The sequence below is a fragment of the Somniosus microcephalus genome, chromosome 2 (genome assembly GCF_052327205.1).
Source record: "Somniosus microcephalus isolate GS21.2 chromosome 2, FLI_Smic_1.0, whole genome shotgun sequence".
NCBI classification, from domain to species: domain Eukaryota; kingdom Metazoa; phylum Chordata; class Chondrichthyes; order Squaliformes; family Somniosidae; genus Somniosus; species Somniosus microcephalus.
Window position 1 is genome coordinate 365,346,548 of NC_140988.1, and position 12,997 is coordinate 365,359,544.

Sequence of the window (12,997 nt, forward strand, 5' to 3'; positions counted from 1 at the left end):
TCTTGAAATCGCCACAGATGCGAACCTTCCCAGGTTCCCCCGGCTTGTTGCTCAACGCACGCTTCATGACAGGAACAATGGGTGTGGCCCATTCGCTCCAGTCCACCTTGGACAGTACTCCTGAACGTTCTAGCCCTTCCAGCTCTGCTTCCACAGCAGGTCGTATCGCATAAGGCACCGGCCTGGCTTTGAAAAATTTTGGGTTTGCATGTTCTTCAACCTTGATGGTTGCCGTAATTCCTTTCAGTGTTCCCAGTCCCTGTTGGAACACCTCCTTAGCATCGTCTAATATTTTGGACAGTCGTTTAGGTTTGACGTCGTCCTCTTTACAGGCATCTACAGTCAGTGCTTGTATGGAATGCCAGTCCACATTTATTCTCCGGATCCATTCCCGTCCCAGTAGTGGCGGACCTCCATCAGGTAACACATACAAGTCCATGTTCTGACTTTCTTTACCATTGTAGACCACATTTACTTTTATCTTTCCTTTGGGGTATACTATTTGCCCCGTGTATGTTTTCAATACAATCTCCGTATCCCTCAGGGGAATGTGCGAGAATAACCTTTGTAATCTTGCTTATTCATGGCCGTTAATGCCGATCCAGTGCCCAATTCCATCTTCACTTGGACTCCTGCTATCCGAAGCATGACCCAGATAGTTTGGTGGTCTGCTGTGTTACCCACATTATGTATTTTTAGACAACCCAGTTCCTTACTGCTGGAGTCTGAATCCATCTTCTGTTCATCCGAACTGTTCTCTGTCACCTTGTGTACTTTTTTGTACTTCTCCTGCGGCGACGTTTTGCTGCTGGTCTTCTTTCCTGACCGGCATACTCTCGCTATGTGACCAAGTTTGCCACATTGCCTGCATTCTTTATCTTTGAACCAGCACTGGTTCTGGTCATGCGTTGTCCTTCCGCAACGATAGTACTTTACTGCGCCCAATGACATTTCATTGGTGCTGAATTCCAATGGCCTTTGCTGTATCTCTGCAGCGCCTCGTGCTGCTGCCTCGTGCGATGCTGCAATGCTGAAAGCTTTGTCCAGCGTAAGATCCTTTTCCTCTAGCAGTCGCTTCTGGGTTCCTTCCCTTAGGAGCCCACACACAAACTTATCTCTCAGTGCGTCTGCTAGTCCTGTACCGAACTGACAGTACTTTGATAACTTGCACAGTTCGGTTAAGAATTCAGCATTGCTTTCTTCTTTAAGCTGAATTCTTTTGTAGAATTTAAATCGTTCCGCTATCAGCAGCGGCGTGGGGTTTAAATGCTCTTGCAGGATAGTAACAATATCCACGAAACTCTTTCCTACCGGTTTATCTGGTGTTACAAGGTTCCTTAATAACCCGTACGTCTTCGCACCCAGCGAGTTTAATAGGGTTAGTGCTTTCTTACCCTCTGGTACCTCATTCGTTGTACAGTAAACTTCAATGCATTCCACATAAGTGGCCCAATCTTCTACATCGCTATCAAAAGCAGTGATGTTACCCGTTTTTGGCATCCTTGTTGAGTTTCCTTTCCTTCGGGTATGATTATTATTTTATTTTATTTTATTTATTTATTTTTTCAAAATGGCGGCTTCCCGCGCTTGGTGGCTTTTCCCGCGCTTGGCGGCTTTTCCCGCGCTTGTCTTCTTCCCCCGCCGACTCAAAATGGCGATTACCGCTCTGTTGCCGTTCTCGCCTCCCAGCGGTCCTTTATTTTCCCCTACGCTGCTGCTCTTGTTCCCTGCCGCTCCCGCGGTCCTTGTGGTCATAAACGCTTTCCTGGCTGCTGCGCGTCTCTGTCCCAATAGCAGTCCGACCCCTGACACCGGCTGTGGTCATGTTCTCCGCTTTTTTCGTCGTTACCCTCCCCTTCTCTTACTGACAACTCGGCCGACTTCCCCCCCCCGTGCCGCTCGATCGGGCTTACCCGCCGCTGTCGTCGAAGGGATGTTCACTGATGTTTGACTTCGTGGCCAGAACCCAACCCGGGTTCCCGATGGCCTCCCGTGCGATGCAGTGCCCAGCAGGATGTTGAGGGTCGATGTCCTTGTTCGATGCCCGTTTCAGAGGGCGAAGCTTCCTTTGATGCAACTGCCGCTAGGTAAGATCAGACTCGTCGCCACTGTTGAGTCTGTGTTTTTAAATGTAGTTATGCTGAATAACGGAACACAGACTACAGAAATAATTAAACAGGTCTTTAGTGATTGAGGGTCAAGGCTGAACTGGGATACAACTTTGCTCCGCAGGGTTTATATACCGGTGTGGTCACCACCGGTACTACAATGTACAGGAGCCATCAAAAAGTAGTCCATCACCTTAAGGTATCCTCTTAAGGTGGTACAGGTTACATACACTACAACCAGGACCCCCCACCAGACTTGCAACTTGCAGTCACTTGTTCAGGCAAGAACTGGGCAGCCGGAGGTTGAGAGTCTCCCTCAGCGATTCTGATCGGGTTAGCAGTTGGCTGAAAGTGGAGGTCAATTCCAGTTTTGAAAATAAAATCTCTCACTATTTCAACAGTTAACATCCTATGCCCAAGGTTTTTCTTTCAGGATGTTTAATTGTTCTCACTCGCCTTCCATTTCACTGGACTTGATGGTCTAGGTGGCAAACCCAGCAGGGAGTATGCTGTTCTCCCAAGTATCTGCTAATGTCACTCCAACACTGGCCACTCGGAGGTGATTGACAGTGAGTTGGGAATGATTGACAGTGACTTTCAATGGACCGTCCTCTCTTTGGGAAAGGGCCTGTCATCTCTTGGGGCTTGACTCTGATTGAGACAGAACTCACCATGTGGAGAATCATGAATTGTTGAATCTGTGAAAATCCATCTAATGGCCATATAATGCTCATCCATGCCTTTGTTACCTTTAGATTTGACTATTCCAAGGCTCTCCTGTCCGACCTCTCATCTTTCACCCTCCATAAACTTGAGCTCATCCAAAACAATGCTGCCCGTATCCTAATTCGCACCAAGTCCCATTCACCCATCACCCCTGTGCTCGCTGACCTACATTGGCTCCCGGTCCAGCAATGCCTCAATTTTAAAATTGTCAATCCTGTTTTCAAATCCCTCCATGGCCTCGCCCCTCTGCCTATCTCTGTAACCTCCACCACCCCTACAACCCTCCGAGATCTCCGCACTCCTCCAATTCTGGCCTCTTGCGCATCCCCGATTTTAATCGCACCACCATTGGCGGCCGTGCCCTTTGTTGCCTAGGCCCTAAGCTTTGGGATTCCCTCTCTAAACCTCTCCGCCTCTCAACCTCTCTCTCCGCCTTTAAGACGCTCCTTAAAACCTGCCTGTTTGACCGCGCTTTTGGTCACCTGCCCTAATACCTCCTTATGTGGTTCGGTGTCAAATTTTATTTGATAACGTTCCTGTGAAGCGCCTTGGGACATTTTACTATGTTAAAGGCGCTATATAAATGCAAGTTGTTGTTGATGTTTTAAAAAAAGGCAACAGGAACCAAAACCATAACGTCTGTGTCCCACAGGGTGCAGCGGCAGAGCTCTTGCTCTCTGATTGCCCTTAAGAAGCAGTTTAAAGGTGTAGAACGTGGGGTGGGGGGGGGAGGTGGGGGTGCGGGGGGGGGGAGATTTTCACTCTGCCTCATATGTAATGGAATGGATTCCTAAGGAACAGCTGTAACATTTTGCATGAGGAAGTAACCTAAGGTCATGGATAAATATAGAGATGTTTGCTGTTATGACATCCAGGATTATGTATCAATTCTGTTGAATACACGCCCTTTGATATCCCTATAAGAATAGTGAATATACCACCTAAAATGAATGTCTTATTCGGAGCGCTCAGTAAAACACCCGAAAAGTGAATGTTGTTGATAGAAAATGTCCTGGGTAATTTTTCTTTATTATGGGGAATTTAAAATCTGTTTCTCTTCCACTCTTCTCAGGCTGTGGTCATATTGCAGCTCCCAATCTTTGTACAACATCATCACCACACCTTAGGAAAGATATATTGGCCTTGGCAAGAGTGCAGCGTAGGTTTACTCCAATGATACCTGGACTCTAAGGGTTAAATTACAAGGAGAGATTACACAAACTAGGGTTGTATCCCTTGGAATCTACAAGATTAAGGGGTGATTTGATCGAAGTTTTATTCAGGGTAATTTATAGAGTAGCGAGAGAGAAACTATTACCCTGCACGTGCTGCCTGCCTGTGAGTTGGACTCTCTGGGCCCAGATACCTTTGGTAAATTTTAAATGTATTGAGAGCGCAGGTTGGCACTTCCACATACAGAGCATTTAGGAACATAGGAACAGGAGGAGGCCATTCAGCCCCTCGAGCCTGTTCCGCCATTCAATGAGATCATGGCTGATCTGCGACCTAACTCCATCCACCTGCCTTTGCCACATACCCCTTAATACCTTTGGTTAACAAAAATCTAGCAAACTCAGATTTAAAATTAACAATTGTTCTAGCATCAACTGCTGTTTGCAGAAGAGAGTTCCAAACTTCCACACCACCCTTTGTGTGTAGAAGTGTTTCCTAATTTCACTCCTGAAAGGTCTGGCTCTAATTTTTAGGCTATGTCCCCTAGTCCTAGACTCCCCATCTAGCGAAAATAGTTTCTCTCTCTCGCTACCCTGTAAGTTTCCCTTAATAACTTGAAAACTTCAATCAAATCACCCCTTAATCTTTTAAATTCCCTAGTTTGTGTAATCTCTCCTTGTAATTTAACCCTTAGAGTCCAGGTATCATTGTAGTAAACCTACACTGCACTCCCTCCAAGGCCAATATATTCTTCCTAAGGTGTGGTGCCCAGACTGCTCACAGTACTCCAGGTGTAGTCTAACCAGGGCTACATAAGCACTGCTTAAATTTGGAAGTACCTGGGATATCCAACTGCCCCTTCCAACCCACCCTCCCTACCTCTCACCCAAGGACTGGAGTTATACTCCATATGTAGCCAAAGCCAAGCAGTGTGAGACAGCCCAACGGGTAAGGAGTCCAACACTGTTCCGCTGTGAAGTTGGAGTGGGACATTGCTCTGGAGCTGTACTGTCATTTTGGTATTGCTACGAAGCGGAAGCCATGGTGGCACAAAAGCGCCAACGTAACCCAATCCCTTATCCTCCATTCACTGCTCTCCATCCCTTAGACATTCTGTGACTGCTGGCGGAGGGGGGGAGCACTTTGCAAAGGGGAGGGATGGGTGACGAGCTTTCCAATATCCCTTCTTACCTTTGGGAATGTAATTTGCATCCTGTCTGCATCCATGCCAAGCCTCAGCTTTACTAAACATAAAAAAGATTGCCCACAATAGTGTAATGGATGCTAAAACAAATTAGCATAATTATTAACATAATTACACAAGCTCATTAGGTTGATTATGGAATTAGCTTTGACAATAACATAAAAGCATAATTGCCAGTTAAACAGGCAAGGTAACACCATATTTAAAATGTGACTTCTCATATTTAAAATGGCACCGAGTTCTGCTTTAATCCAGCTGCAGTTCCTTTTAATTTATTTCACATTTCATAAAATCATAGAATCATACAGCACAGAAGGAAACCATTCGGCCCATCGTGCCTGTGCCCGCTCTTTGAAAGAGCTGTCCAATTAGTCCCACTCCACCTTGCTCTTTCCCCATAGCCCTGCAAATATTTCCTTTTTAAGTATTTATCCAATTCCCTTTTGAAAATTACTATTGAATCTGCTTCCGCCGCCCTTTCAGGCAGCGCATTCCAGATCACAACTCGCTGAGTAAAAAAAAATTCTCCTCATCTCCCCCTGGCCTTAAATCTGTGTCCTCTGGTTACTGACCCTCCTGCCAGTGGAAACAGTTTCTCCTTATTTACTCTATCAATACCCTTCATTATTTTGAGCACATCAATTAAATCTCCCCTTAACCTTCTCTGCTCTAAGGAGAATGATCCCAGCTTCTCCAGTCTTTCCAGACAACTGAAAACCCTCATCCCTGGTACCATTCTAGTAACTCTCCTCTGCAGCCTCTCCAGGCTCCTTGATGTCCTTCCTAAAGTGTGGTGCCCAAAATTGGACACGGTACCCCAGCTGAGGTCTCCATATCCAACCAACCTGCATCTAAGCTCACTGATTTAGGTAAGTGGGACCTATCGATACAGGGAGAGAATTTGTACTCCATATCAGGCAAATGGAAGCCTTCACAGATGTGATCTGGAGCCTCTTAAACATGGTTTCTGTACGTATCAGGCAGCTGCCTGATCATGCAAGAAATTACTATCTGCACTCATGCCATGGGATGATCAGTCCTGTTGAACTTTCCTTCACTATTGGCATCATCAACAAAAAACTGATTGCCCACGGGAAGGTGTGGTTCAAGCAGGCCGAGCCAAAGAACGTCACTTTTTAGCTCCAAATTCCCTCCCTCCGCTCTGCTTGAATGGAACGCCCCAGTGACATGTGGCGCTGAACCTCATGTCCGCTATTGAGGATCCTCACCCAAAGGAGGCAGGTGAGTGACAGCAAGTGCTAAAGGTTGAAATCGCTACCTTTATTGGAGGGATTCCAAATGTTTAATAGTTTGCTTTGCCAAGACGGCCAGATGCAATCCATACCTGAGCACTTCTATTTTTCTGATTTCCTTAGGCTTTTCCATGTCTGGTCAGGAGGTAGGTAGCTGATTCCTGCTCCCAAGATGTTTTAATAATGTTGTTTGTACCTGCAGCCACTAGGAGGTGTCAACGAGTGCTTTTGGTGGGGGGGGGGAGTGGGTAGGGGAAGGGAGAAGGTACTTGCTGCTTGACTTGCCCACCTTCCCTTGAAGAAGTGCCTAGCCTCTGCTTGGCACCTTCCCAAAGGCAGCAGGGCCGCGATTGGGAAAGTGGCCGTGTAGGGAAATCTGGGTGTAAACCTGTGCAATGTAACACGGTGTGGGAGGGACAGTGTGCCGTGTCCCCAGGTCCACACTTCCCTATTCACACTGAAAATCCATTGACCTTGAAATTACATCCTGGGACACTAGTTTATGAATACTTAACACATTCAGCTGAAGCTCCTATCTGTACTATCTTGGCGGGGACATTAACCCATTTATTTAAAAATCCCCTGAAATAGCAGAGAGAGAGGAATATCAGAATATGTAAAGGCTTCCATATGCTGGGGTTCCAGATCTAAGTCCAGAGCCGCTGTTCCAACAAAGATAGACGTTGTTTGGATATTAAGGAAATCAAGTGCTAACGGTTGAAATCACAACCTTTATTGACGGGATTCCAAGCGCTCAATACAGGAAACTCTCGTTTAAACGGCACGTAAATATCCGGAATTCTCTATTAACCGGCAAAATTCTCACTCCGAAAACAACACCTCAATAACCGGCAATGTTGCCGAGTCCGAGTCCGAGTCTCCCGCGGTGGCCGAGTTAGTCAGTGGGGGTAGTTCTCCAAACTGCTACTACTCGGCTTCTTGGCGCTGTCGGAAGTCGGAACACCTCAATACCCCTGTAACAGGAGTCTGACTCTCCCGCGCTGCCGGTAGTCTCTTCTGATCCGCCATTTTACAGGGGTACTGTGTGTCTCCCTCGCTGCTGGTAGTCATTGCATTGCATTACCCTCAACTGGCAGTACTGTTCTTAATCAAGCATCTTCCACCATCCATTTAACACAACACTCTATAGGTAAGTACCCAATTACTGTTTACTGCACATTTCTTGATTTTTAAAATTTTTCTTTGTTAAAAATAGTCTCGGTAGATAACCCTCTCCGTCATCCGGAATTTTTGATCAACCGGCAACACGCCGGTCCCGTCGGTGCCGGATACCAAAGAGTTTCCTGTAGTTTGTTTCGCCAAGACAGCCAGATGCAATCCATATCTGAGCACTTCAAATTTTTTTGTGCTGATATGGGAATCGAGTGGGAAAGTGGAGTTGAGGTCGAATGATCAGCCATGGTCTCATTGAATGGTGGAGCAGGCTCAAGGGGCCGAATGGCCGACTCCTGCTGCTATTTCTTATGTTCTTAAATGGCTGGTTAAGATGGGTGGCTGTTCAATAAATATGACCACAGGGTATGTTTCACTGTATGTATTACTGACTGAAGGCGGCCTGTGACAACATCTTCTGTAGTTGAAATAAAAGGCATCTCCTGCTTAAATCTACAAGCCTGTCTGTTATCGTGTCAAAAGAATCCGTGCCAAGATGCTAAGGCTTTTATGACTGGGTGCATGCTATATTCATGCGCTGTCAGGTTTAGTTAAGTCCATTGAAAATACAACAGGTTGACTCCCTGATGGCTCAGCTGGTAAAAGCAGCATTTAGTGTGAACCTCAGCTATACAGACTGACAAGGTCGCGACCTCCATTCCTTGTCCATGGGTTGGCTGATCTCAGGTGTGGCTCCAGTTAGTCTCAGTGAATCCTAGGGAAGGGAGGGTAAAGTCAGCTAAGGTTACTGCTCCTGATTGCTATCCAGTGAACCCTGTTTGAAAATGTACGCTTTGGTTTTGTTTGCGTGTTTTTGTTTGTACGCCTGGTTAGGACAGGATCAGGCTTGGCTGTGAGATCCATAATAATAACAACAACTTACATTTATATTGCACCTTTAATGTCCCAAGGAGCGTTATTATCAAACAGAATTTGACACCGAGCCACATGAGGGGATATTAGGACAGATGACCAAAAGCTTGGCCAAAGAGGTAGGTTTTAAGGAGCGTCTTAAAGGAGGAGAGAGAGGTAGAGAGGTGGAGAAGCCTCCGATTAGGCACTCTGCAGCCTTCCGGACTCAATATCGAGTTCAACAATTTCAGACCATAACCTCGGCCCCTATTTCATTTTTTCTTGTAATTTTTCCACTCCTTTCCCCCCCCCTTTCCTTTTGTTTCACTCTCACACCTGGCAGCTATCCCTTGCCCTGCCAGTACACTTTACACCCAATCTCAGCCTATTACCATCTCGTCTAGCTTCTAACACCTTTTATTGCCTCTTTTTTACTTCTTTTGTTTCTTTTATTCTTTTGTCCGATCGCAGCCCTGCCTCCGATCTATCTTTTCTTTCCAGTTTTGAAGAAGGGTTCGACCCGAAACGTCAACTCAAATTTCTGTCCACGGATGTTGCCTGACCTGCTGAGTTTTTCCAGCATTTTCTGTTGTTATTTCGGATTTCCAGCATCCGCAGTATTTTGCTATCGTACGAGGGAATTCCGGAGCTTAGGGCCGAGGCAGCTGAAGGCACGGCCACCAATGGTGGAGTGATTGAAATCGGGGATGCGCAAGAGGCCAGAATCGAAATAGTCGAATATCCTTCTGACACTCACTGAGGCTCCTGTTGGAAGGATGTCCCTGAGGCAAGGCAGCAGGGGGATGGTTGGCTAGACCCAACATAATAAGTCTGTGCCTTCAGGGAATGATTGGGGGAAGCATAAAATAGCATAACCAGTTTAACCAGACAGTAAATTTTGGAGCAGGACCTCTATCAGCATGAGCTAAGTACGGCCAATTTGCCAACCGTGGCCCAATTAAATATTCATCTCGAAATTTAGTTCAAACAAAATCAGTAAAAGGCATGGTAATAAACCATATTTTATCCAGCAGTAATTAGATTGTAAAATGCAGCTGCCTCTTAGCAAAATCTTGCAGTAGATTGACTGTATCCCTGTTGTTGAACAATAAAAATCAGATAACTGGGAAACGTCACATGCTTGGAGGGGTTTCATTTTGCATTTAAGTCTCCTCCATAGATCAAGCACTCTGCAGAAATTGAGCTGAATCATACTATGGGCCAGAAATTCGGGTCCCCACGGGTGAGTATGCGCTGGAAACCGGAACTTCCATTCCCTTGAAGGAAGGGGTTCACACGTCAAATGCGTGCACCGGAGAGGCAGCGCGTACGCCTGGAACTTCCGTTTTTTTTGCAGGTTTCTCCGGGAGGGTAAGTCTCCAGCAGCTACGCTTTTAAAAAGCAGTCGCAAGGCCTGCTTTTAGCAAGGTAAGTGGTGAATTAGGTTAAATTAAAACATTTTTTCCACAGGTTTATTATTTTTAAATACTTTAAAGAAATTTAAGTTTAATTTTAGCCCTGTTAAAAACTGTAATTTTTTTCAAAAATTTTAATTATTGTTTAAAATAGTTACTTTATGTAATTTATAGTTATTTTAAAAATGTGATTTAAAAAAAAATGTATTTGAAGTTTTAGTTAGGTTTTGGGGCCGATTTCTATTCATAGATTTGACAGCTCTTCCTGTCAAATCTATGAATAGAGATTCCCTGCTCCGATTGGCTCCCCATGGCCCACGTGATCCCAGGGGATGCTTCGAACTAACTGCGCCCCTGGGATACGCAAGCACTGCGCACCGGCAGCTGGAGGAGGCCCAGGATCGGAATCTCACGCGGGCCCACAGCACAACGGCCGGCGCGCTAGGTAAGTGCAGGTTGGGGGCTTGCACCCGCAGGAAGCCTCCGACCCGAATTTCTGGCCCATAATTTTACTCACAGGAGCTTACCTTGAGCAATGAAGCAGTAAACAGTAAAGGAGCTCCTGTGGCAGCTCAGCAACAATGGAATTATGGGGTGCATGACTCAGCTAAACTGACGGGAAAGTCCCATGTTCTGTGTCCCCAGTCTGTGCTGAGCCAGATGATCTCAGCCCAAGATTCCCCTTCCTCCCCACTGACCTGTGACCCCTGCAGGGAATGCGTACGTTGTTAAGATTTAACTGTTAGTCAATCTCCTTCCTTCTCTGGTTCGCAAGGACACGCTTCGAGTAAGCCCGAGACACTTGATGGTGGAGTATACAAAACAGACCTCATTGACGCTACAGCACGTCGGCCGGCAGCTCCTTGGCGGGAAGCTCGCAGTCCGACTGGGAGGAGGGGAGCCGGGCATGGTGGCCAGAGGTTGGATCGTGAGCGGGAGAAGCAGGCCACCACACGTGGAGCCGGCAACAGTGAGGAGGAGGCCGCGGTGACGAGGAGGACGGAGCGGCTGAGGGACATCGTGCTCCCACTGCCACTGGATGCCATTGAATTGGACTTTCTGAATACGGCGCTGTAAGAATAGCTGACGTGTCCCTACGGGGAGTAAGCATTCCATTGTACTAGTTACATATTAGTTACATACGGCAAATAAAATTGAATTGAGTTGAAAGAAAGAAAGACTTGCACTTATATAGCGCCTTTCACGACCACCGGACGTCTCAAAGCACTTTACAGCCAATGAGGTACTTTTGGAGTGTAGTCACTGTTGCAATGTGGGAAACGCGGCAGCCAATCTGCGCACAGCAAGCTCCCACAAACAGCAATGTGATAATGACCAGATAATCTGTTTTTGTTATGTTGATTGAGGGATAAATATTGACCAGGGCACTGGGGATAATTTCCCTGCTCTTCTTCAAAATAGTGCCATGAGATCTTTTACGTCCACCTGAGAGAGCAGATGGGGCCTTGGTTTAACGTCTCATCTTAAAGACGGCATCTCCGACAGTGCAGCACTCCCTCAGCACTGCACTGGAGTGTCGGCCTAGATTTTTTTTTAAGTGCTCAATGTCCCTGGAGTGGGACTGTGAACCCTCAACCTTCTGACACAGAAGCGAGTGTGCTACCCACTGAGCCATGGCTGACACTTGATATCCAGCATAGGTGATCAATCTACACTGTACATGTAAGAACATAAGAAATACGAGCAGGAGTGGGCCCCTCGAACCTGCTCCGACATTCAATAAGATCATGGCTGATCTTCTACATCAACTCTAATTCTCGCCCTATCCCCATATCCCTTGATTTCCTTAGTGCCCAAAAACCTATCGAACTCAGTCTTGAATATTGACTGAGTATCCATAGCCCCCTGGGGTTCCCCCTCTCTCCAAACCCCATTCCCCTCTCCCTGACCCCCATTTCCCCCTCTTTCTCTGACCCCTCCTCCATTCCCCCAGTCTTTCTCTGACCCCCATTCCCCAGTTTCCCCATTGTAGGTGGTGGCGTGTGCCCAGTCAGTTATGCCCCTGACTGCCTGTGAGCAGTTCGAATCGCTCCCACACCCCTGGGTTCTCGACACCGGACTTAGGTGCAGGCGGCGACACAGGAAAAACAAGTAGACAATTGGTTTGGTACAAGAAAACCGTGAACTTTATTAAAAATGATGATAAAGATTACAAATACTGAGAAATCACTATGTAGTCACAGGCTTATCAAAAGAAAATATACTTAAATGGGAATGGGGAACACACAGCACATCGAGGGAAAACAACTACATTAACAATCCCCTTATCCTTATCCCACCCCTATACCTAACCTAGATTAAGCTAAGAGGGGCCAGAATTCATGCTCACCAAGTCAAAATCTGCTGACTTAAAACGGTTGTGGGGTTTGGGGTTCGCTCTTTGTGCTCTCTGGGGCCCGCCGTCCTCATGTGATCTCAGGGCGCTGCAAGGGAATCGTCCAGGTAAAGTACCTCGAGATTAAAGTCTTTGCTTGGGTACTTTACCTCGCAGGGATGATGGTTCTTCTTCTCCGGGTGGCAGCGGTTGAATTTTGCATGAAGATAGTCGTCGGTCGGCTGGATTGAAGGCCCGATTATTCAAAGCATTTTTCAATCTTCTTCCAATTCGTCTCGTCTCGTCTCATCTCGTCTCGTCCCGTCTCGTCTCGTCCCATCTCGCCTGGCCTGGTCTGCCCATGTTCATCATAGAAATCATAGAAACCCCACAGTGCAGATAGAGGCCATTTCGGCCCATCGAGCCTGCACCGACACATATTCCACCCGATCCCCGTAACCCCTACACCAACACATATCCCACCCTATCCCCGTAACCCCACGTATTTAATCCCCCTAACACTAAGGGTCAATTTATCATAGCCAATCAACCTAACCCGCACATCTTTGGACTGTGGGAGGAAACCGGAGCACCCGGAGGAAACCCACGCAAACACGGGGAGAATGTGCAAACTCCACACAGACAGTCGCCCGAGGCCGGATTCGAACCCGGGTCCCTGGCGCTGTGAGGCAACAGTGCTAACCACTATGCCACCGTGTTTGCCTGGTGCAATACCGGGTGTCCCTGATGGATTTGGG